Source organism: Panthera onca, chromosome A1 (assembly GCF_046562875.1).
Source record: "Panthera onca isolate mPanOnc1 chromosome A1, mPanOnc1 haplotype 2, whole genome shotgun sequence".
NCBI lineage: Eukaryota > Metazoa > Chordata > Mammalia > Carnivora > Felidae > Panthera > Panthera onca.
Window position 1 is genome coordinate 138,897,647 of NC_138339.1, and position 26,831 is coordinate 138,924,477.

Below are 26,831 nucleotides of genomic sequence, written 5' to 3' on the forward strand. Positions count from 1 at the left end.
TTAAAATCAACTAATCAGGCCCCTCATAATTTGAAACCTCCCCTGTGCTATTTGTCTCTGTCTATAAAAACGCTATACCAACCCTAATCGTGGCCTCTTGCGTCACCGGCGACGAGTGCGCAGAGGACCAGGTTCGAACCTGCAATAAACGACCCTTGCCACTTGGCTTTGACTTACGACTCTAGTGGTCTTTTGTGGGAGGTTTTGAAACTTCAGGCATTACACCTGTAGTGCTCAGAAAAAAAGAGGTAGATTTGATTTTAATACAGAGGTGAGACTATTTTGTCAATAATTGAGTCACATTTGGAACTTCTCTACTGGTAGAAGAGGGTCACACCAGGAAAAGCACTGCAGTAACATGATGTAGTCACCCAAAATATGGGACATCCCCTCATGTTTTCTGGGCTGTGTGCTCCTTACAAAGAAGACCTACTCAGTAAATTAGCCTCAGAGGTGTTGCTTAACGCAGTGGTGAACAACCGTTGCTCTGCTTTATCCTTGTGTCCCCAGACCTTAGTTGTGGCCATATAATCTGCTGCTGAACCAGGTCTCCCTCAGTCTACATTGATGTGATTGACTATTTGAATCTAATTGTAGAAGTTTACATTTTCCTAGGTGCATTTCACCCCATTTGGTTTGATCACATTGTGATCCTTTAAAATGTATTTTGTTATCTCGATATTAAGAATTAATGTTAATGTTAGGTCTGAAGATGACATGATGATTATATATATTTTTTTTAATTTTTTATTTTTGTTAAAAAAATTTTTTTAATGTTTATTTATTCTTGAGACAGAGAGAGACAGAGCATGAACGGGGGAGGGTCAGAGAGAGGGAGACAAAGAATCTGAAGCAGGCTCCAGGCTCTGAGCTGTCAGCCAGAGCCCGACACGGGGCTCAAACTCACTAGGCAGCCCTGATGATTTTATTATTAACTGCTATTTCTATTAAGATAATTACAGATTCACAGGCAGTTTTAAGAAATAATACAGAGATCCCTCCTGCCCTTGTCCAGTTTCTCCCAATGGTAATACTGTACAAAATTATACTATAATATCTCAACCAGAATATTGATATCGATACAATCCACTTTTATCTGTGTTCATCAACTACATGTGTGTAGATTAAGCTCTATACAATTTTACCACCTATGAACATATGTACCTACAGCCAAGATACTGAACAGTTCCAACATTACATATGATCTCTCCTGTTACCAATTTATATCCACCTCTCTCTCTCCCACCATTCCCTCCAAGTCCCCATCTCTTACTCCTAGACATCACTAATCTGTCCTCCATTTCTATAATTTTTCATTTAAAAATGTTCTATAAACAGGATCAAGTCCAAGTGCCTGAGTGGCTCAGCCGGTTAAACATCCAACTTCAGCCAAGGTCATGATCTCAGGTTTGTGAGTTCAAGCCCCATGTTGGGCTCTGTGCTGACAGCTCAGAGCCTGGAACTTGCTTTAGATTCTGTGTTTCCCTCTCTCTCTGACCCTCCTCTGCTTGCACTCTGTCTCTCTCTCTCTCTCTCTCTCTCTCTCTCTCTCAAAAATAAACAAACATTAGAATTTCTTTTTTTTTTCTTTTTTTTTTTAGAATGGGATCATGCTGAATGGAACCTTTTGGGGTTGGCTTTTTTCTCTCAGGGCAATTCCCTGCAGATCTATCTAAGTTGCTGTAGGTATCAATAATTAGCTGCTTTTAATGACTGAGTATGATTCTATGGTATGTAGGTACCATAATTTGTTTTACCTGTTCAAGAACATTTGGGGTCATTATAGTTTGCCTATTACAAATAAAGTTACTATGAACATTTGTGCATAAAATAACAATGTCATTTGAGCTGGCTCTTGAAAGAAGGAGAGGATTTAGATAGGAAGGGAAGACAGAAAGACATTTCCAGCTGACAAAGACAGAGGCATATGCAAAGGTGTAGGAATCTAAAAGAGTACGATGTGCTTGAAGAATTGTGGGACTTTGGTTTGCGGCAGGAAGGACAGGCATATGTATGGCACGTGTGAAGATTTCTGGAGGAAGCGTTTGAGTGTGTGTATGCCTATAAGCAGACGGGTATGTAATTAGGTGTGAGGAGATGTGTGTGTGTATGGGTGAGTGGGTACATGAGTGTGAGTGTGTAGATGAATATTAGCTGGTGGGGGTGTGAAGATGGGTGTCAGCAGATGGGTGGGATTGTATGTGGGTGGGAACGTGGCATGTGAGTGCAGGAACGTGGAGAGCTGATAGTGAGTGTGTGTATATGAGTGTGTAGATAGATATGAGTGAATGAGTGTGGGTTTGTACATGGGTATGAGTGAACGGATGTGGGTGTATGGATAAAGGAATGGATAGGTATGATGTGAGTGTAGAGACATATGTGAGTGTGTGAACGGATATGAATTGCTAAGTGTGGTATGTATATGAGAGCACATGTGCATTTAGATGAGTATGAGTGGTTGGGAAGTGTGGATAGGTGTGAATGGATGGGTGTGTGTAAATGGTTGTGTATACATGAGTTGGTAAATTAGTGTGTGTGTGTGTGTGTGTGTGTGTGTGTGTGTGTGTGCAGATGGGTAGTAAGACGTGGGTGAAAAGGCAGAGGGGAAAAATAATCAATAACAGATTTAAGTAACAGGAAAGGTAATTTGAAAGCAAATTATGAAAAGCACTATAGCTAATTTCAGGAAATCTGATTGCCTTATAGGAAATGAGAACCCTTTATAGATTTTCTTATAACACATGCAACACATGATTGAAAAAAGATCTTGAATAACGAAATCTGGAGAATATCAACACTTCATATCTAAGGACTACCCAAAGGAAGTTCTTTAGTTTCCTAAAAGGATTCATCGCAGAATTTTCTCTAAAGGCAAACATGTAGTAGGAAAATAGATCGCTTTGATTTACAGAATGTGATGTGCACCTAACATTTGAGACTATGTGTAATACACAAAGCCAGTTTTGTAGGTTTCCTCCAATTCTCAAAAAATCTGTTTAATGTTGTTTCAAATAGTTTCCTCCATGTCCCACCTTATGTTACTATGTAGCTTACATATGTCTAAATATTTCTGTTAAAAATCCTGACAAATACTTCTGGACAAGAAAGCAAATTTTTGCTATAGAATTTTGCTGCATTTAGACAGAAATTAAAAAAATGAAGGAATCAGGACACCTGGGTGGCTCAGTTGGTTAAACATCTGACTCTTGGTTTCAGCTCAGGTCATGATCTCACAGTTTGTGAGTTCAGCTCTGTGTTGGGATTCTCTCTCTCTCCCTCTCTCTGCCCCTCCCCTGCTTGTGCTCTCTCTCTCTCAAAATAAATAAATAAACGTTAAAAAAATGAAAAAAAAACTATTTCAAAGAGCATCTTTCTTTGGGGTGTTATACCAGTTCACATTCACCCTTCTGTGTGGCCTGGGATCTGGTCATTTAGATCTTAATTTTGCCACTATCACATCTGTGGAAAAAACTTCAAGCTAACTGTGAAATCCACTGGTAAGGTCTTATTTGCTGAACAAAAGCAGAAAAAGTAGCTTATAGCAAAGACTCAAGTAATACTCTGTTAGTCTCCACTCCAAAGTACTTTCTATGTACCCCTCCTATAAATTCAGACCCAGTTGAAATCTAGCTCCAAAATGCTTATCAGTTGTGGAATCTTGGGATATGTAACTTCTCAGTGTCTCAGCTACATCTTATGTTTAGTGGGATAATAACACCTTCCATAGTTATCGTGAGGATTAAAAGTAAGATAAAATGCTTAGCATGAAGTGTGGTAGATGGTAAGTATGTTATCATAATTGTCACCATATGGCTTTAATGCCTGTCTTCTTCTCCATATTTTCATAAACTCAGCATGTGAGAAAATGTAATTAGGAGACTAACTATAGATTTTTGAAATCATTCTCCTTTCACTAAGATATTCTGAGGGATTCCAAAGTTTCTATTCTTCGGCCAACTCAAATCATATTGTGTTCACATTTTATTCAAAGACCTTCCAACCTACAATCCTGCAAAGGAAAGCAATACTGAAAAGTCAATATAGGAGCACATTCTCTCCCATTATCAGATCAAATCAGTATGAAATATGTGACTCGACTCCCCATCCCCAATCAGGGCAGATTGGAACAGAGCTGGGTGCTGGCCAAAAAGCTGCCAATCTGTAAGCACACTGACAAGTCTATGAAATGGTGTGGTATGAAAAGAAGAACGCATCCAATCACATTCCCCTCTTGGGGAAAATAACAGTAATGGTTGCTAAAGCAGAGAGGTCAGTGAGAGAGAGTGACATATCACAACAAATTAATGATACCTAAGAGGAAGGCAGAATAAAGGGGACAGGGGTGACTGTGGGTGGAAGAGAGTAGAGTTGGGAACAGGCTGATGACAGGACACTCGGAGCTGACAGTGCTACGTGGGCACAGAAGACACGTGACGTTCTTTAGTCTTTACATCTTACTCTACGTTTAGAGAATATCTGTGCTCCTGGAACGTCATGGTATTCCTATCAGATACAAGAAGAAGCTTGGGCCGCCATGTCCCAAATTAGAAGCGAAAACTACATTCAGACGTTATCCCTGTCAATCATGTCAGGTATGAAAGGAAGCAGTCACCTCACAGGTGGAAAAGCGATGACAAGGTCTGGTTTGCTGAGCCCGACTGTGGACAGGCCTCTCTCTCCACCTTTCTTAAAAAGAGAAGCAGGCTGTGGTCTCTAGTTCTCCTCAGACTTTTCAACAATTCAAGAAAGAGACCAGATGAACATCGAGCTGAACACCCAATGGGGAAATATCACTCTACTCAGCAGAAATCAAAAGAGCTTGGTTGAGAAGTTCCTTCGATTTTCCTCTAGAATTCTGAAACTTTATGAAAAATTGCCTACTAATTATTTTGGTGTCTGGGCCAGAAAACAGATTCTACTCAAGTCTCTGGCTAGTAAGTCCCCTGGAACAGGTAGGTCTTGTGCTTCCTGCGGCCTAGTTGTTAGATTCTTCTGTATTTCCAAGCACATGTGTCCTTCTAATAAATGCACCACTGTCTCAGGCACTTGGATGTGGTAAGAAGGCCTGCCTGGACCTGGATTTATTTAATAATTCATTCAGCACAGAATGCTGCCTCTGGCAGTAGACTCCAGAACAGATATTTTGTGACATAATTTTTGTGTTCCCATCACCACCACCACCAATAACACATTATTCATTAGAGATATTTCAAAATAGCCCTACCCTTCCAGCCATGAATTAGGCTAATTTTTACTGTATGTTTACTTTGATTATGTATGGTTAAGATTTTATGTCAGTGGTACCTGGGTGGCTCAGTTGGTTAAGTGTCTGACTCTAGATTTCAGCTCAGGTCACAATCTCAGTTTTGTGAGTTCGAGCCCCACGGCAGGCTCTGTGCGAACAGTGCTGAGTCTGCTCTGTTGGAATTCTCTTTCTCGCTCACTCTCTCTCTGCCCCTCCCTTGCTTGAGCTCTGTGTCTCTCAAAATAAGTAAATTAAAAAAAAAAAAGATTTAACATCGCTGAACATAAAGAAAATCCTACTCCCCTCAGTCACTTAAAGAAAAAGACGCATATCTTTTTATCAAAGTAAGAAGTCTGGAGGTCATCGGAGGCTCAACAAGACCGCTGATGGTCTTGGCTTTTCCCTCAAGGACAAAACTATTGCACTAGTCCTACAGTATTATTTAAATCATGTCATTCTCCTCTCTTCCTACAGAATGGATAGACCAAGCATAGGGTCCCTAGTCCTAGGGTCTAGGAGAGCTCTTTCCCTATATGGGTTTTCTGTGATGGCTGTGGTTACCCCAGCTCCCAGGAGAACTCCATCAGAGAACTCCATCAGCTTCCGTCCATGGGAGACCATTAAGAGACATCACGAAGATCCTCTTAGTCTCTCCTCTTTTCCCTTTCCTGACTTTGCATGCCCAGAAGTGCTCTCCAGAAAGGCTATTCCACTAAAAAGACAAATTAGGCAAATTTGTCATGTGCCTTCTAAGCTTTTTATCTAAAAAGCTTTTCCCTTTTTCTCTGTCTTGAGAACTATGTTGTTACCCTGGATCTCAGGATGGGCAAGTGCAGCTGGGATGTACTTAGCCAAATCCCCATTTGCTTTCAGTGAGCTTTGGCAATTTCTCAGTGCTTTACTTACCGCCCACCCCCCCCCCCCACCACTGTTCTTCCTAGAAGCTTCCATTTAAATGTTTTAAGTTGGTTTTCATTTATTTGTTCATTCCATAGTGTTCCTAGTTTTCTGACTTTTCAAATACTAAGATCTTATAGACCACATTTATACAAAAAGATAGAACAGGCTGACTTATCTCAAGATGCTATGGAGTCAATATTTGAAGATGCAGAGATTTAGAACCTGTCCTGTGTACATCATGCAGAATAATGACGATTTTAGGCTATAAATCTTGGTCCTTTTTGGTTAGTTATAAAATTCCAGTTATAAAATTAATATTGAAATAGATGCCATCACATTAAAGATAATTAAATTGTTGATGAATCACAAAAGACCTTATTTTATTTAGGAAAGCAATGGACAGTGTCCAGTTAAGTAATTTTAGCTGGAACAGTATTCCAATGCTACTTATCAATAAGCTTCTCCTGGGAGTCTCTGTTGAAAATTTATTTGGAAATTTCTTGTTCCCCAGAAATATGGTAATAGCTAAAATAATTAAACTCCACTTGACATAGTATTTGACATAGGAAACAGGCTATGAAGAGGAAAATATGGTTTTAATTTTTGTTGATCAAAATGTCATGTGTTTCATATATAGGATGGTTCGCTTGGAACTGAGTAGGTAAAGCAATCCAAGATTTATCTTACTCTAATGTTGCATAATCATTTGGTATTTTTGAGGGAAAATGCCATGAAATGATTCAAGTAATGTAAACATTAATTTCTTATTACACATTTATGATTTTCAAATGATCCATAATGTAAATAGTTTTTCACAAATTAAATATACATATTTCTGTCCTTCCAATGAATATATATACTTGCTTAGCAAGAGGTTGGAATTTTATTAGCTATATTTATTATCACGTCACTGAGCACTGTGCTTCCAAATGCTCACACACAAGAACATAGACACACACACACACACACACACACGCACACACATCTCTACACATATTCTTTCTAGGTCAGAGAATATATTGAGAGTCACTGTCAGAATCTTCACTTAGCAATGAATCCATGCCAGGATCCATCTAACACTTATTTGGTAATGATATGCTGGACTGTAATCAGGTCAGATGGTACTAATAAGGACAATTATTGGCTGGAAATTGAATTCTGACTCCATCTCCAATTGTTTATTTCTTCTCCCATCCTCATTACTTCTCAGTTTGTTCTTTGTTCATTTCACAGTAATTCTACTAAAATAACCTTTGATTGTATCTTTTGCATTGGAGGAAGTCCCAGTGGTGGGGAGTTCAGGCTGAAATGATCACAAGGGTGTTTTCCTTTGCCCCAGCTTTCCAACTAGGTTCTCGATCTTAGTGTGGACTTGTGTGGGCTATAAGGGGTCGGGGAGAAGAGAGCAAGAGGAAGGGTAAAAGGCACGACCTTAGTAGACACTAGAACAACATTTAGCATTTCTTTATTCCCCGTATGATCGTCTAATAATGATTTGGCAGAAAAATAAACATCGTTTCCCACTCTGCTCATCTTCTTACACTTCCTGCTCACTTTCTCGCCTCCTATTGTCTCTCTCTGCCTTTTGCATCTTCATGCACCTCCTTTCCTACATTCTTTTACACCAGTGTCACATCAAAGTTCTACCCCTTGGATACTGGATAACCCCTTGTGAGATTATATTAATTCACATGGAAACATTTCCACATCTCTCGTCGATATGGCTAGGTATTAAGTTCACTGCCAGACAGGTGAACAGATGTGCCTCAGTGGCAATGGGTCAGTAGTTGGTGAACAGCGGTAGTTGGTGAACAACCACCCTGTGCTTCTATTTTTCAGAACAGTCATATCCGACTCCTTAAATCACAAAACAGATCCTAAACCTCTCTAGATTGAATGTTCCATGGTTGTCCCACTACTCTCAAGACAAATTCCAAACTCTTGGCCACGAAGACGCTCTGTGACCTGGTTGTTCTTGAAGTCTCTGATTGGTCTCTCTTTACTCTCTCCTGCCAGTGCTGGCTTTATCCATGCTCACCTTTCAGGTGCTCAAAGGATCCAAACTCCTTCTCAATCCAGGGTAGGTTAGGGGAGGGATTGGAAAGGGGCATTGCACATCCTCGTGCAAATGTCTGGAATCTTCCCCCAGTTCTTTGTAAAGTTTTCTCACATTTTCTCTATTTACATATTGTCAATTCAAAGAGATCCTTCCTGAGGCACTTGGGTGGCTCAGTCAGGTAAGCATCAACTTCGGCTCAGGTCATTTGTTCAAGCCCCACATCGGGCTCTCTGCTGTCAGTGCAGAGCCTGCTTCAGATCCTCTGTTCCCCTCTCTCTGCCCCTGCCTTGCTCGCATGCTGTCTTTCTCTTTTAAAAATAAATAAACTTAAAAGAAAAACAGGGGCGCCTGGGTGGCTCAGTTGGTTAAGCGTCTAACTTTGGCTTAGGGCATGAACTTGTGATTCGGGAGTTCAAGCCCTGCATTGGGCTCTGGGCTGACAGCTCAGAGCCTGGAGCCTGCTTCAGATTCTGTGTCTCCCTCTCTCTCTGCCCCTCCCTCACTCATCCTCTGTCTCTCTCTCTCTCTCTCTCTCTCTCTCTCTCTCTCAAATATAAATAAACATTTTTTAAAATTTAAGTAAAAACAAAACAAAAAAACAAAGAGATCCTTCCTGACTACACCTTTTCCAATAATTTTTCTCTTTCTCAAACACACATACTGACACACACACGCACACCCCCCCTACATGCAGAGATACACATGAGCACATACATGCATATACATACACACAGAATACACACGCATGCACACATGTACCTCTGCCCCCATTTTCGACACAGATACCACCATAGTGACATTGTTCTTTATTTTCTTCACAGCACTTACTATATTTTTGTCTTATTTACTTGTATAGTATTTGTCTCCTTCACTTGAATGTAAACTCCAAGACATTAGGGACTTGTTTTCTCCCTACACAGTTATATTCCTAGCGCTAGGCATGTAGTAGGTGCCAACCAAATAAACTGAATGCTGAACGAGCTGAATGAAATTAGCTTGATTTTATATTAAAACTTTAAAATAAAATTTTAAACAGAAACAAACCTATTTAAATAGAGGGGTGAAAATACAATTAACAGGAACTTTGGAAAGGAAGGGCTAACAGCCAGCTTTGTGGTATTCTCTCAAGTCTTGGAGATACCTGGGCCTCTAAACCTTGTTCCTTGTAATCCTCAAGGAATTAGGAATTGGTATTCTAGCTTTAGAAGTATAACTCTACCGAATCCAAGGGAAATGAGAATCCAGCCAAGGACTATGTGCTGGACCAAGCCCTCATGGCAAAGACTATTTCTTAACTAATGAGCAACAACATCGATGGCTCGGATCTTCCCCCAAGAATGGAGATAGACAGATACATAGATAGATAGATAGATAGATAGATAGATAGATAGATAGAGCTGATATATGACTAGCAAGATCAGGCACTGGGTGCTGTATGATTAGGCAGAAAGCTGAAGAAAGATCTGACAATTTGGCTTTCCTGAGCTGAGCTCATTTATATGTGGTCTCTCTTGATCACATGCATTCTGAGTGCAGATGACTTTCAAACTTTAATTATTCTCCTTGGAAGTCATATTTCTTTAGAAGAGAACTACAGACTATGGGGCACTCAGAGGAAGAAAAGTTCCAAAGCCAACTGTTTAAAAGCCAGAGGCCTTTAAAGGCCAATGTATGAAATTGGAAGGTATTTCATCAGAAATGAAGATTAGACAAGGGTCAGAAAACTACAGCTCACTAGCCAAATTTGGCCAGCTGTCTACTTCTTTTTGTAAATAAGGGTTTACTGGACCAGAGTCATGCTTATTCATTTACGTGTTTAACTTTGGCTCTGTTTGCCCCACAACTGCAGAGCATATGGCCTAAAAGGCCTAAATTATTTACTATCTGGGCATTTAATAGGAAAAGTTTGAGCACTCCTGAATTAGAGCATACAAATGAGACTCCATTTTATTTTAACAGTGAAACATCCAACCATGAATCAGTGTGAATTCACAAAAGAGCACTCAGTGCAGCCAGAACTCTACCAAGTTCTGCTTGTGTAGGACTGCATCAGACTCCTTGTAGCATCTTCTCTCAAAAAAACCTCTCGCCCACACTGCACTCTGGACGTTCTATTTGCAGCTTGCCATTGCTTTCCACCTCTCAAGAGCTTGCTTCCCGTACATTCTCCCTCCCTGCTGCCCCAACATGGTGTGTGTTATGTGTAGTGCCATACTTGTACGCTATGATATGTAGGAAATGCTGCTGTGTTTTTAAGACTCCACAGGAGGGTCGCCTGGGTGGATCAGTTGGTTGGGTGACCGACTTCGGCTCAGGTCATGATCTCACAGCTTGTGAGTTCGAGCCCCACGTTGGGCTCTGTGCTGACAGCTCGGAACCTGGAGCCTGCTTTGGATTCTGTGTCTCCCTCTCTCTGTCCGTCCCCTGCTCACACACTGTCTCTCTCTGACTCTCATGAAAATAAACATTAAAAAAAAAAAAGACTCCACAGGAATCATCACCTGCTTCCTCAGGAAGGGTGTTCTGGAACTGTTTGCATTCTTCACTACTTACAGTTTTGTTTTGTTTTGCTTTGTTTTTTAGAATTGCATATATTCTTGAAAATCTTTCATTCACCAGAGAAGCTGGGGAAATTATTTAGATGATATTACATAGAGCTGTATTAAGGTCCAGTCTGCAAAGAAATCTCTCTTAGAAATCATATATGAAATTCTAATTCTAAAATAAGCTGAAAAATGCAAATGACGGAAATGAGAGCTTACAATCTGAGGCTCAGAGGAATGGATATATTTTGACAGTGACAGCACATCTGGAAAACCTGAGGAAATGATGTACCTTTGTAAACACTTGAGTGTTGATACTTTTCTGTCAATTCATAGGAATGTATGAAGACATTTAATCTGATGTTTATTTCACCAAAGATTTTTTTCTCTGTAATTATAATTATAAATATGCTGTTAAATAGGCAATAGAGTGGAGATTATAAATAATACTTCCTTGCAAAACTTATGAACTTATGAAATATTCTCCTTCCATCTTTTCTTGTCCAAAACAGTGCCTGGAATATAGTAGACACTCAACAAATTATTGAATGAATGAATGAAAATTAAGGTCATGTATCATTTGGTATAAATGCATTGGAAAAAAAATCTATATTTGTCTGGGATTATCATTCTTGAATACATTTCTGACTATATATTTTTTTTTCTTAAAGAATCACTTAAAATCAGATTATTTCCAAGGGAAACATTTCTACAGCATGCAAGAAAAAAATGTCTAACCTAATTCAAACTCCTGCGCATAGTTCCACTGGCAAGAAGTCATGGAAGGACACCACTTGTATATTTGTTTTTAGTATGTGCTGCACTGCTTATAAGCCAAGAGGAGCTGGCTTATTAAAAATTAACAATGCCAATAAAGACAGATAAATGGGCTCATGTAACAGAAGAGAGTCGATAAATATATGGTTGGTTCACATATGCAGTCAATTGATTTTTGACAAAGATGCTAAGGCAATTTATGGAGGGAGGAAAATCTTTTAAACAAAAGGTGGTGGAATATTTGGATACATGTCAGGGAAAAGCTAATATCAGCTCTTTACTTTCACCACACATGAAACTTAAATCAAAATGGCTCAGAGAACTAAATATAAAAATTATAATATATAAAACGTACAAGTATAAAAGCTATAAAGCTTCTAGAAGAAAGGAATTAGGAGAATATCTTCATGACCTCGATAGATACAAAGATTTCTTAGACAAAACATAGAAGAGCACTGAACTTAAAAGAAAAAGCATTCAAAATTTTCTTTCATATAAATTAGAAACTTCTGCTCTTTAAAAACCACCATTAAGAAAGTTAAAAGCCAAGCTACAGATTGGAAAGAAATGTTTATGAGACATATATTTGAAAAGGATTTATATCACATATATATGATATATATACACACATGTACATAATATATGTACATGTATCTATGAACAAATTTCAAACAACCCAATTTTTAAAAATGGGCGAAAGCTTTGAACAAACTCTGCACAACAGAAAAAGTATAAACAGTCCATACGCTCATGAAATAAAATTCAACATCATTAACTGTCAGTCATTAGCAAAATGCAAACTAAAACCAGAAATACTACACAATAGGATGGCTAAAATTAGAAAGGTTGCTAACACTAAGTGTTAGTGTTAGTGGTATACAGAAATACCAGAACTCCCTTACATGCTTGGGAGGGCTTGTGAAATACATAAAGACTCTGGAGAACAGTTTGGCAGAATCTCACAAAGTTGAGCCTACACCCACTTACTGACATGGACATTTGTCCCTAAATAATTACCCAAGAGAAGTGAAAACATATGTCCACAAAAGACATGTACAAATGTTTAAAGCAGCTTCTGCTCTTAATGGTGAAAAATTTAAGAAACCACACAAGTGTATGTCGACAGGTAAGCAAGTAAACAAATTATGGAATATTCACACAGCAGAGTATTACCCTGCAATATTACCCTATAATATTACCCTAAAATATTACATGAAACCCTAGAACGGGCAAAGCTGATCTGCAAGTGGCAGAAAATAGATTGGTGATTGCTCGCAGGTAGACAGATGGGTGGGTGGAGACTGCACTACAAACATTAATGGACGTGTTCTCATACTGATATAATTGGTGGGTGGATGGATGTAATCATTTGTCACAACTCCTCAAACTGTGTACTTAAAATGTGCACATATTACTGGATGTGAGTTACACATTGGTAAAGATGGTATAAACAAGAAAGGAAGTCTCTAAAAGGAACAAAGAATGTGAACTTAATAAAAGCAAAATACCAGTCTCCAATCAAGCTCACGTAAAAATGCTCAGCTTCATTAGTCGGGGAAACGCAAATGATAACCATAGCGACATATCATTTCCCCATTATAAAGTTAAACATACATCTACCTTCAATTTCTATCCTAGGTCTGAACCTAAGAAACAGGAGAATATGTCTACCAAAACACTTGTGCGAGAATGGATATAAGCAACTTTAGTTATAGGAAACCCAAGCTAGAAATAAGCCAAATATTAACGAATAGGAGAATAGGTAAACAAATGCGGAATAATCCTATAATGTATTAACACTCCCCTATAAAAAGAATTGAACCAGTAATACACATAGAAATATGGGATGATCTCGAAAACATTCCGCTGAGTCAAAGAAGTTAGATTCAAGAATACACTCTGTGTGAGTCTATTCATATGAAGTTCATGGATAGCCAATCATTCTCTAATGATAGATATCAGAACATGGGTGCTCACAGAAAGATGATTGACTGGAAAGGATATGAAGAAACTTTCTGAGGATAGAAATGTCCTATTTCTTGATTAAGGTGATGGTTTACATGGTTTTATATATATATATATATATATATATATATATATATATATATATATATATATATATTTGTTGAACCCACTGGCTTTGAAACTTGAATTTAAGAACTTAAGATTAGTTACATTTCTCCATGTACATTTCATCTCAATAAAAAAATCTGCCAAATCATTTGAGTAACTATAGCCTTTATCACCCCTTTTTCTTTCAAGGATAATTTGGTTAATACACATACAATCCTAGATTAACATAAAATGTATTTTTTCTACCTTTCTTTGAAGAAAATTATTTTTAAATAATTACAGGTTTAAATACTATTATTGCTTCCAATGGAATTTGGTTCTCTTTTAGCCACTAAAATCCGTAATCCATAGCCAGCATCATCCAATAAAGTAAAATGATATTTGTTATTTTGTGTAGCAGTACTTGTCTTTTTTATTCAATCATTAATTATTTTATTTTAGATTCCTTTTCTCTAGTGAGAAAGTATTTGCTTTTTCACTAGAGAATAACAGTGAGTATAACAGTGAGTATAACAGTGAGACAGAAGTGGAGATCAGGATTACCTAAAATAAGAATCTATTATTAGTTGAAAGGGGTGGTTGGAGACTGATTTGTTAGACAACAGAGAAAAAGCATGCCTTCCCAGAGAGAGCCTCACCTTGTAATATTCGTTTTCACCTTTCTACTGTGGCTTTTAGCACGGCCAGCTGAGCCCCTCAGGGAGGGGGCTGGTGGAAACGGGCAGAATTAGCTCCAGGATTCACATTCCCTCTTGCAAGAATTCTTACAGTGTGTGCGGCTGCTTGAAAGGGGAGCCCCAGCCTTTGTCGCCTAGAGGTATCCTGGCAACCTGTCAACAAAAGGGATACGACTGAGTTCTCTAGTAACGGATTGGAAAGATCCACAACAAGGGGTGAAGGAACTTGGAAAACCAACAGTAAAATAGGTATGGATTTCAGCTTTCTTTTAAGGTGACTCCAGGAACTTTACCAATGGACTAAGCATCCAACAAGGAGAGAGGTGCATGAATTGAAGTCACAAGGCTCTTCTTAGAGTGGGAATGGAGTGGAAACTTTTTTTTTCCAAGGAGGAAGAAACAAAATTTACTGATTATCTTACTGATCTTTTCTAAGGTCTTTAAAAAGCATCATGTATACTGAGGAAGCTTGGGCTCTTAAAGACAGAGATGGATATTCTCCAAATATGGCTTTCAAAGAGTACATGTAGAAGGACATATAAGATGTAGAAGTTATGGGTAGTTTATTTTCTAATGTGTCCTAAGTTATAGCGAACAACTTTATTTTTTTAATGTTTATTTATTTTTGAGAGAGAGAGAGAGAGAGAGAGAGAGAGAGAGAGAGAGAGAACGAGTGAGGGAGGGCAGAGAGAGAGAGGGAGAGAGAGAATCCCAAGCAGACTTCATGCTGTGAGTGCAGAGCCCAACACTGGGCTCGAACTCACAAACCGTGAGATCGTGACCTGAACTGAAATCAAGAGTTAGACACTTAACCAGCTGAGTTACCCAGATGCCACTATAGCAAACAACTTTAAAAACATTTTAGAATGTATCTGAAATAATTATTTGTTTAAGCCCCGTATTTAAAAATACTCTGAGACATTAAGCTAATTGTGGTACATTCCTATGATGAAATAGTCTGTACGCACTAAAGCTCAGGAGGTAAAACAGTTTATAAACACAGGAAAAGGCTGCTGTATATTTTTGAAAAGAGAAGCTGAAAAACAGAAGAAATACTACAATCTCATCAAACTCTGTGCATGTGTGTGCACAATCACATGCTTGACTCAAAGAACAGACACCCTAAATGTTAACTGTAGTAGTTACTGGATAATGATGTTGGAAATATTCTGCTAAACGTTCCTTAAGAGTAGGAGTTGGGGGGAAAACCCTAACCTCTAAGATTCTAAAACGCTCTCCCTTACCCCCAGATAACTGAAATAAAATATATAGGTAATTCACAGGACTGTGAATTCTGTTGAAGTGACTTCATACCACATCTAAAGACCCTGCTGGATAATGCAGTCCCACATTCTAACATCTATAATGCTCTAAAGATGAATATATATATATTCATATATATGTATCTACACACACACACACACACACACATATATATATATATATATATATATACACACACACACACACACACACACATACTCTACAGAGATTTAATGCTATTTCAATTATACTATCACATAAAATAATTCCAACTGGGATGTTTTTCTTCTGAAACCTTTCATAAAATGCCACAGATAAGTGATAAAGCATGCCTAAAAGGACTTAAGAGCTGCTCTAAGAGTGAGAGAAAGAAAACTTCGTTTTACTAATTTATTGAAAGTTTATTTACTTATTTTGAGACAGAGCATGGAGGAGGGACAGAGAGAGAGGGAGACAGAGGATCCCAAGCAGACTCCAGGCTGTCAGTGCAGAGCCCAACCCAGGGCTCCATCTCATGAACTGTAAGATCAAGACCTGAGCTGAAACCAAGAGTCAGTTGCTTACCTGACTGAGCCACCCAGATGCCCCAAGAAAACTTGGTTTTACATTGGCTGTTTCCTAATTTGTAGGTCCCTAGTTAACCTATTTTGTACTTTACTCAAACTCCATGTTTTCCCGGCCCTATTGTGAGCTCAATGAGATATTTCTAAAGAAATTGCCCAATAAATAAACACCGTCCCAAATGCACACACAGGATCCCATTCAGTGGCCAGGTGTTTGGGCCAGATGGCAGGAGAACAGATGGGAAACGCTGGCCTAGGGCAGGACAGCCCCGGGAAAACGTGGAGAGCAGATACTGCCATGCTTAAATAGGGCAAAGAGTTCTTGATCTGGACTGGAGACACTGCTCTCCCGAGGACCGGAGACAACAGCTTCCCCAGCAGTGGGCACATGTGTTAGCTGGGCAGCTAACAGCGTTCACAGCCCTCTCTTCCCCGGTGGGGTTGTGAGCTGCTAGCTGCTTTTCTGTATTTATCAGAGCTGCTCCTGAAACTGGCCTCGGAGGAGACTTTGTTTTCTTGCAAATTCTGGACCCATTTGAAATTCATGGGTTTATAGTTTCAGCTTAAACCGAACTTCCTGGTGTTCAAATCTATTTCATCTTGGCAAAACAGGCCTTCCCAGTCTCTCTGTCTCTCTCTTTCTCTGCCTTTTAAAGGGACCAACACTTTTAAGCAGCTTACACTTCAACAACAACAACAACAACAAAACCAAGCTCAAAGGGCATCTTGGACATCAAATAGCTCTTACAACACAACCTTTTGATGACTAGAGTGTAAATGAAGCAGAAACATATGGATTCCATTTGCCATAAATCACCCATGGTCCTTAAAAAAAAAAAAAATCAAGGGAGAATGTACTCAGCACGACGTAGTCTGTTTGCTCGAACCTAAAACATCTGAAGAATACTTGGAGGCTGATGAATCCAAAATATTTACTCATCCCTTTTTATAACATCAGGGAGGAAAGCCCTTGATTCGTGGCAACAGCTAAAGTGCTCACATGTGCAGAGTGGACAAAGAGCACCGAGCGTAAGCTTCAAGGTAACTGGGTTTATTTTCTTTTCCCTCTCCAGATACTCAACTCAACATCAGATCAAAGACATTGAAGCCCTTACTTACACAGGCTTAGTGTGGCTTGGTATTGTGTGAGTTCTTCTCACCTTAAACAGTTGAGAGTTATTTCAAACTATTTGCTGTCGAGTCATGTTGGTGTCACCGTAGGATGACGCCAGGCTCCACCCATAATCTAGATCTGACCCCTTGTGGCAACAGCCCCACCACAAGGAATTCTGGCTTATGTTCCCTTCATAAAATCACAGCTGTTGTGCCTGCACAAGCCCCTGGTGTTTTCATTAAAGGAATAAATCATGGGTGATTTTTATGGAGCAGAAATATCGCTCCTTGCCGGCATCTCTGATGGTCCTGATGTCCCTTTGTTGATACAAAGTCCCAGTCTTACTCTGAAAGCTACCTATAATGCTTGAATACTTCATTCTTGGAACTGGACAGGGGGGCTACATTATGCATGCAAGATTTTTTTTTTTTTTTTTAATGACAGCAGCAGGAGCTCAAACGGGACATTTGTGAAGTTTAGCAAAATAGGGCCACTGGGTATCTTGTTCTTTTCTATCCAGTCATTGTTGACTTTCTGCCTAACTCAAAAATAGCACATGCCCCTCATCTCAAACCCTTCAACAACCCCACAAGGTAAATCACTGGTTTCCTTGTTTTACAGGTGAGGAAAAGGGTTTAGAAGCTTTAAGTGACTTGCCCTTAGCTGCAGGCTAATCCAAAACAAACCTGAGAATGAAATTGTATGTCTTTCTGGTGCTCGATGATTCCTTTTCCACTGCCTCCTTCAAGACCTGGCGGCCAGAAAGCCATAGAGTATAGGCTGACCTCAAAAGGCAGAGTCGCTTTCCAAGATATGCCTACTGTCACCAGAAAAGACTCTGTGTAAGTTAAGTTTTACATACTGCATTGACTTTGAAAAGGTCTACATTTAAACATTTGCAGAAAGCATCCTGTGGTAGATTAGAAAGAAAGGGTGGGGGATGTGCTTTAAATATAGACTTTTAAAACTAAAAAAAAAAAAAAAAAAAAAAAAAAAAGTGTATTTGACGCACCAGAGTCTTGCCCAACACATCTTAAATTCCTGAGGACTCTTTGCCCCCGACGGTGTTGCTTACCCTTGTTTTCATTATTGTTCTCTCTCCAAGTCATTATATATATATTTTTTTTCGCTAATTACCCCCCAAGTAGGAAATTTTAATACCACAGATAAACTTTATGTCTGATTATGTATTATGGCCCCTTGGTAGACCATAAACCAATATATTATCTAAAATTATGTCACCCCCAAAGCCAATTTATACCGCCTCTGTGGAATGCATGCCTGAGGGACATACATCCAAGGAAATGACAGTGTTGGCCTCTGGTAATCTATGGTCAAGCTGATACACAGAAAAAGAGACCAAGAGGACACAGAAACCATGGAAACCTTCCCAAACTTCCAAAACAAAAAGCACAGCAAATCATCCTTCAACTGTGTTCAAGAGAAAAGTGGATTTGTTTGTGAAGGTCAACGAGGGTATGGTATTTTCTGTGCACTTGAGCGGTTTATCATAGAACCAGAACTCTTGGAGCTGAAGTGGGCTTTAAAATAGCCTTCAGTTCTGCCAACTGTCTTCAGGCAAAAATACATAATTGGTCTGACTTTTTTAAATGGATGAGGCAGAGGACATTAACTTATTTATTTATGTGTCACAGATTTCAAACTCAGACTCCGAGAATAAAAAAAAAAAGGTCCAAGGACTCTCTTGCTTTATCCTTGGCATAATAAAAAACATTTCCAGGGGTGGAGAGAAGGCTTTCTTTCTTTTGATCTCCCTTCCTATGGACGGGGGATTTTTTTTCAGTACTCTATCTAAGTGTCACTGATAGTAAAATATTTTGGGTATACTGTGTTGTAAATCCTCCTCTTGTAGACGCCTGAGATGCTAGGTTTTAAATATATGCTGTGAATCGGGACAACTCTTCACAAATTCTGGCTCTCCAAGCTATTCTGGCACATCTGTTCATCTTGCTTCTTTTCCTCTTTTTCAACACCCACTAAACTCAGCCAAACGCAGAACATGTACATAGCAGGTTCCCAGCAAATTTTTACCCACTAAGCTGGGCACCCACCTTTTGTGTTGCTGAAAATGACGATGTGGCTTGCTTAAAGATAATGCAAAGTTACAAGATGTTAAGACCAGGTTAATCCTTAAAGTTTTCTACTTACTGTACTATAAACATTTTGAAATAATTTTGCCTCTCTTTTCAGAGAGTGGGCAGAGGTCCAATGCCTTATGGCATGCAAGCAATAAATGTTTAATAAATACTTAATCACCAGTTTATTGCCCACAGATTTCCAAAGCTGGTTTAAATTAGAGTGTTCATGGCTGATAACAGTCTAATATTTTACCTTTCCATGGGCATTTTATGAAGGGCATTTTAGTCTCTTAATTGAAAACAGTAAGTTATAAAGGGGATTCCCTCTTATTCTTTCCATAGATGTCAGAGAGAGAGAGAAGTGTTTCTTCCCTGGTAGTTGGCTTCCCTGGTTTAGTCCTATCTCTCCAGCACCTTTGATTTCTTCCATTCTACTGTCTTCTTCCCCTCAGACTTCAGAGAGGTAATAAGCCATGCATGCACACTCTTCTTGATAAAGAGTGGTCCAAGTCAATACCTCCCTTCTCATAGCATCCTTCCGTTTTTATGCCTTCATGGCCAATCATTTGGTTTCTATCCCTTTCTCTCCCTGAAGCATCTTCTTAGCACATCATCAGTGGCATCCCAATGAACTCGTCTAAGGGTTTTTCCACTTTCCGTCACCCTCAATCACATTGACGTATTTAACATGGTCACCTTCCCACCCGTTAGAAATTCTCTCCTCTTAACCACCCTACTGATTACAAAAAAAAGTACACATTCCTCAGACTAACTTTAAGACGTGATGAATATAAATATAATCCAGTAAAGAGGTGAAGAACCCAAAGCCTCACTCAGAGCCCACAGTTCCTGGTGTGAGGTTGTGGGTCACCACCCTGGATGAGTCGAGAGAGACATGGTAGCCAGGCAGCTGGCATAAGGAACACTATATTCTGAGACCTAGAAAGAAAGAAGAGACGTACCTCTTGTTGTGTGCCACATCTTGTGCCTGGTAATAGTTGTCCCTCTGCTATGATAGGATGCAGTTTTCTGTCCCTCTTCACTCCTCGATTTCCTGCAGATCTGTGCTAAGACAGAAACTTGGGTAGAATGATAATTCATGAAAGCTTTATCAAGGAATAGGTCAATGTCAGGAAGACCAACTTTGTTTGCCCTGCAGAGGCTCATCACGGTACAGGCAGACCATCCCTTCAGACCAACCCCTTAGCTTTCAGAGTACAGCAGACCATGTCCCCCGTACCCTTGCAAGGTACATAATGAAGATAGATTGAGGGTACAATGTAAGGGGCACCAGGAAAAGACAACATTGTCCAGACACCAACCCTAGTCTGGCTATATAAACCAAAATAAAACTTGAGAGAAAACTCACTCTCTGAATCGGTACTTCTCAATGGGGGATGATTCCTCCTGGTACCTCAGGGACATTTGGCAATGTCCAGAGTGATTCTGGGTTGTCACATATGGGGTTGTGGGAGTGCTACTGGCATCTAGTGGGTAGAGACCAGGGATGCAGCTGAACATATCCTACAAAGCACAATGCAGCCCTCCACAGTAAGGAATCATCTGGTGTGAATGGTCAGTAGGGCCAAGGTTGAGCCTTGTGCACTAAACAATCTGCATGCTCAAATAAGAATGCTTTCTTTGCAGAAGGCCAGGTCCATGGGCTCTTTTCAGACTCGTGGTGCATAACTAAGGGATTACATTACAAAAGAAGCAGCAGGCACAGAAAGCCTCAGGAGCTTAGTAATATTTCTGCAACCAATAAATGAAGCCACCTTGGAAATGTGAACACAGCCCCTGCCCGTCTGACTTCTTTCCCACATCACCTACCCAAGCAGCGAGGCAGCAGACATTGTGTTGTATGTGACTGAGTATAAAATCACTTCTGCACTGTAAAATTTAGTCTGTTACAGGAAGTGCAAGGATAGGGAGCTGAGATGGGTCTTCTGCCATGAAAGGTGTAATGGAATTACAGTGGGCAGGAATACAGCTAGGAGCTGTCAAGTGTGCGCAAGTGTGTACTTTGAGATACAGGGCCAGAGCCTGGGGACAGGAAAATCTTAAGACAAGTTCAACTGGGCTGGTCAAGGGCAGCCATACCAAAGTTCACTCTTAGATGAAGTACAGACTGTCGGCTGAGGCTCTTGAAGGGTGATGATCCCAGGGAGGTGAACATGGTTGTAACCAAGTTTTACCTTTGAATGTGACCTGTTTGTTACATCCTGTAAGGCTTCAGCCACTATGCTTTTCCTGTCCCCACAGCCTGCACTCCAACTTCTCCCTCTCCTCCCTAATCCTCCTTCTCAGGGCAGCTACTCAAACACAACCATTGAATTAAAAAAAATTTTTTTTAATGTTTATTTATTTTAAGAGAGAGAGGGAGGGAGACAGGACATGGGTGGGGGAGGGGCAGAGAGAGAGGGAGACACAGAATCCAAAGCAGGTTCCAGGCTTTCAGCTGTCAGCACAGAGCCCGACACGCACCTCGAACTCACGAACTGTGAGATCATGACCTGAGCCAAAGTCAGACGCTTAACCAACTGAGCCACCCAGGTGCTCCCTCACAACCATTGAATTTTGAACTTTTTAGCTAGTGAGGTACTGCCTGGAGTTCGTACTGTTAACAATGTAGTATCTCTCCAATATCAGACTCAAAATGGATACGTTTATGTTCTATAGTTGTGGAGTCCCTGCTTTAACAGGCATTAGCCATGTCTATTGTCTAAATTTTATCCCTCTTCATTTTCAAAAAATCGTCTAAGATTAGAGGGAGAAAACGACCCATCGCGTTTAATGTAAAGCCAAGAAGAATATGGTCTTTCTTTGCTAACTCTGCCTTTTGCTACTACATTCATTTTTTCAATGAGCAATACATATGTATGTATGTAAACATGTACACACACACATAGGCAGTATGTATAGGTTCTCTTGAGTAGGAGATGCATATATATGAAAAATGAAAGAATATGCATGAAATAATAAATTTTTTTCCCACTTCTGACTCACCAGGTTCCCACTCCAAGACCTACCCCAGAAGCTACCTCTATTACTAGTTTCTTGTGCATCCTTCCAGAAAGCCTGTGCAAGGACAGACATATACATATGTGTGAATACTGCCTCATGCCCTACAGGCTGGTGCCCTTCCCATTCCTCTTTATGGCCATCTCAGCTTCTATTGCTCAAGATGAGCCGTGACAAAACAGATGACACATTTGTGCTGTGGAAGGAAAACTCCGTGACTCAGATAGACACAAATTGTTCCATACACCTTTCATCCTCATTACCAGGTAACTTTGCCAAGGTCAAGTGGTGACATTCTGATTTACCACTAAGCAGACTGGACACAACTCACATTTGACGAGAATCTGAAACTCAAATACCAAAAAGAAAAAAAAATATATTTTCTTAAGGCTTCCCAATTTCGTAACTGAACTTGCTTTCCTTTTGCTTTGTTGAAAATATTATTTTCCTTTCAGTTCAATGGGCACAGTCTATCTGAAAGAAAAAAAACAGGACTCCCCCCAAGTCCCCAGTTACTCACTAAATCCATTATATTTAAGACCCAGTTTCACCATATTCTTGAATTCTCCATTTAGCATCTCCAACAAAGAGGACCAAGAAACCCCATTGTTTTTGCTAGCCAGATCGGGCTGAGCCAAATCCAGGTTCCAGGTACCAAATGCAAATTTGGCTCTCTATGCCTTTACCATTTACAAGGATCTGTATTCAGATAAATCAGGGATACATTTCTCTTGGCTCTTATGGAGACCCTTTTAAATAGTGACTTCAGCCCTCCTAAGGTTTTTTTGTACGGGTTGCCTAAAAGTGGACAATTTTCACAAGTTTGCTTTGGCACTGATGGCACTAATTTTTATTGAAACTCACAGTTGTTTTAGTGGGCACATTAGTCTGCCAGCAGATCTCTGTAGGGGCCTCCCAGCCAATTCGATGAGAACTATGTGCACTTAAAACATGCCAAATGTTGTAAGAAGTGACACGTCCTCCAACTCTTTGATTGCCTGCATACGACCACTGGTTCATTTGTGCTTTTGTTTTAAGGACACTCTGTTGAGTGTGTCTGCAGCATTTGTGATATCAAACAGTTATTTCTATATTGAAGTTTACTCTGGTTTTTCCCTGCAGAAAAACCTGGTTCACCGTCTTTTGGTCTGGAGTTAGACTCCACGTACTCTGTTGTATCAAAAAGGTAAGGCCACAGAAAAAAGAAGTTCATTGGGAGCATACATTTTCCATTGAGTTAAACAAATAAAGATTTGGTTGGAAGGAGATCAGAAGGTAGCCTGAAACTATTCTCAAAATGCCCTTTAAGTCACCAGTGGGAAAGAGTGATGATGTAGGAGGCTTCAAATAAACATACAGAGGTATTTTGAGACAAAAAAGACATCTGTTATTTTTATGCTGATATAGGTAAATCATCACATAATCACCAGGAAGTCAAAGTGAAATTGGCTTAGATTGCCATCTACAAGGTACTTGCCCCAACACTGAGAAGTCTCCCCACATTTTTCCTTTATTTTCCGTTTTTTTCTATATTCCATTTTATCCTCGTGTTTTCTTACTTTGTGTCATTGGAAAGTTTTTTAGAATTTTACTTTATGAGGGGCACCTGGGTGGCTCAGTTGGTTAAGTGACTGACTTTGGCTCAGATCATGATCTTGTGGTTCATGAGTTCAAGCCCCACATACAGCTCTGTGCTGACAGCTTAGAGCCTGGAGCCTGCTTTGGATTCTCTTTCTCTCTCTGTCTCTCTCTGTCTCTCTCTGTCCTCCCCCACTTTTGCTCCCTCTCTCTCTTAAAAGTAAATAAATAAACATTTAAAAAATTAAAAAAAAAAAGAATTTTACTTTATGAAACAGTTAAGAAGGCTTAGCTTATTAATGGCTCGACCTTAAAATAGCAAAATTTTCATTTTTAAAATTAGACCCAAATCCTCAAAGGCAGTTACTTCATCTTTATAAATAATGTTCTTAGTAAATTTTCACTAAGGCCAGAAAACCAATGCAAAGTGGAAAAAAAGATGTCTGTGAAAATAGATTTTTGTTAGCTGCTCTGGTGAAAAAATATTTTATACCAACTGAAAAAAAAAACCAGGTACTTTTACAATTTTCACCTTCCCTGCAATTATACAAGCTCTAATGTTTTTCCTTTGAATTCTCCTGGGTTACTCAGCACTCTTAAACCTCAAGATCGTAAAAACAAGAAACCTTTCCAAAATCACATGGGTAAAGTCTCAACCTGCTGTTAAAAATACTGCTGATGGGCCAGTGCTTCATTCTGTGGAAAGGTTTCATAGTCTGTGTGATCACAGAGAGCCTCAGGGAGCAGCAAGGAACTGTGGGGAGCATGGCGTTCTGTACTACCCTGTCCTTGGAGAAATACCATGGCAGCTCTCGGAAGGTGTCCCAAGATTTCCTACCTCATTTGCTCTTTCCTATTTCTTTTTTAAATGTTTATCTATTTTAAGAGAGACAAAGGGCACACACATGTGAGTGGGGAGGGGGGAGGGTAGAGAAAGAAGGAGAGAGAACCCCAAGCAGCCTCACTGCTCAGCATGGAGCCCAACAGGAGATTGATCCAAACACTGAGGGATCATGACCCGAGCAGATATCAAGAGTTGGATTCTTAACCAGCTGAGCCACCCAGGCACCCCTGCTCTTTCCTATTTCTTAAAAAAAAAAAAAAAGAAAGAAAAGAAAAAAGAAAAAAAGAAAAAAATGATTACTATCCCATCCTCCCTTCCACGTGGGGAAAGTCATGTCATCAAGCTCTGGCTAAAAAGAAGTAAGAAAAAGTTCATTAGAGCAGGGCTTCTCAAGCTTGACTGTGTACACAAATCACCTGAGGATCCTAATATACAGAATCTGAATCAGTAATCAGGATTGGGCTCGGGGCATTGCATTTTAATTAGTTGCTGGCTGAAGGATGAAGCTATGACCTGAAGACCACAATTTGAGTAGTAAGGAATTAGAGGGCTTTTGGCAAAGATTTTCTTCCTTGATTTTGACAGAAGTGCTCAAGGATAAAGCTGCTTCCTGTGCTTCCTCCAGCTTCCTGGTTTTGAATAGGATTTTAGAAGGATGTGAGTGTGGGGCTGTGTCAGCTATCTTGTATTGACGAGGAATGGAAGCCAATGCCGAGAACAGCCAAGGAGAAGGACAGAAGGCATCCAGGAATTTGATGATGTCATTATGTCGCTGAAGTTAACTAATTTTGGAACTTCCTACCTCTAGACTTCTTATTTTACTGGTATAATAAATATCATGATGGTTTAAGTCATCGTTTGTCAGGCTGTCTGTTAATTGCAACCAAACAGTTCTTATTTATTATATGAATGAAGGTGATCCATTCAGGACTGGGTTTTGATCAATCAGCCTAGAGGCAGATCCCATCTTTTATAGTTCGTGGCCTGCAGAGAGTCACTGGGCCTGGGAAATGGGAATTCTATGGGTGCAAGTCTTCTAGGAGTAGAGAACACTCAGGTGCTTCCAGAAAGAAAATTTACCCTGCAGATTGTAGCAACTTGGTTTCTATCCCCTGGCACAGAAGTAGGGAATAGGGGAATGTACAGATAACAAAAGGTGCTGAAGTGTTTCTTCCACTGTCTTACTCTTCTAATGAAACTACTGTGAGGAATGAGAGCATCGGTTGTTTCCCATGGTTGGGCTCAGAAAGTGAAGTTAGCTGTTGAAGTTCATTGGCTCTCAAAGGCATCTTTTGATGTTACAATCTGAAGATATGGGTTGAAGGATTATGGTAAGCTAACTAATGTGTCTTCTTTTGGAAAAGCCTCACACTTGCTTCTCTAATACTGAATAAACTGTGTGTGTGTGTGTGTGTGTGTGTGTGTGTGTGTGCAACTTTGTCAACAATGCATTTTAATTTCTTTGGTTTACCTTAAGGATCTTTCACCCCAAAGAACTCTGATCTTTCCTGTTCCCCTCAAATCTGTGGTAGCTTGTTTTTCACTGACTGAAGTTTTTCATTGTAGTAGTCAGGTTACAAACTTATCTTCTGTGAAAACAAAAGAACAGTAGGTACACTTAGATAGAAAATTATTTGTCTCATTTAACAGTCTGCGTGAAAATAATCCAAAACAGAGAAGCAGTTTTAGTGTCAAAGACTCAAGCTTCTTGTATCCTGTTGCCCAGTCATGATGGGGTTTCTGCCTCATGGTCTGAAGTGGCTGCTCCAGTTCCCCTCATTATATCTCTGATCCAACCAGCTGCAAGGGGAAAATAAAAAATAGAAGACATGTTCCTCCCATTAAAAGCCATGTAAGCCTTTAAAGACCATTTGCCAGGTGAAACTCAAATTTTACTACTAAATAGAGAAATGAAGAATGCACTTGGGGACAGGCAGTCTCTGCCACACGCACTGGTCAACTGGCTCAGAGGGGTTGTGCCTGTCCTTCCACAAGAGAGATTTAAAAAAAAAAAACAGCCCCAGATATTGTCCTTTTAGATGCATTGGTTTATTTGGACTACCACCAGTGCCAGA

General features: G+C 39.8%; 1 protein-coding gene and 1 long non-coding RNA gene across 3 annotated transcripts in view; one reads left to right on the top strand and one right to left on the bottom strand.

The window, feature by feature from the left end:
* Window positions 1-14,418, bottom strand: part of ZNF474 (zinc finger protein 474) — a 52,846-nt gene extending 38,428 nt beyond the window's left edge. Inside the window, exon 1 of one of the 2 annotated variants that reach the window (XM_060636287.2) lies at window positions 14,236-14,418. The gene's annotated coding sequence lies outside the window, so the exon portion shown is untranslated. The remainder of the gene's footprint in view (window positions 1-14,235) is intronic. The other variant, XM_078451572.1, reaches the window with a different exon arrangement.
* LOC132681629 (uncharacterized) lies at window positions 14,417-25,610 on the top strand. Its single transcript, XR_009611155.1, has 4 exons — window positions 14,417-14,523; window positions 17,059-17,141; window positions 23,457-23,520; window positions 25,342-25,610. It is a non-coding gene; the product is annotated as an uncharacterized LOC132681629 (long non-coding RNA).
* Window positions 25,611-26,831: the final 1,221 nt, after the last annotated feature.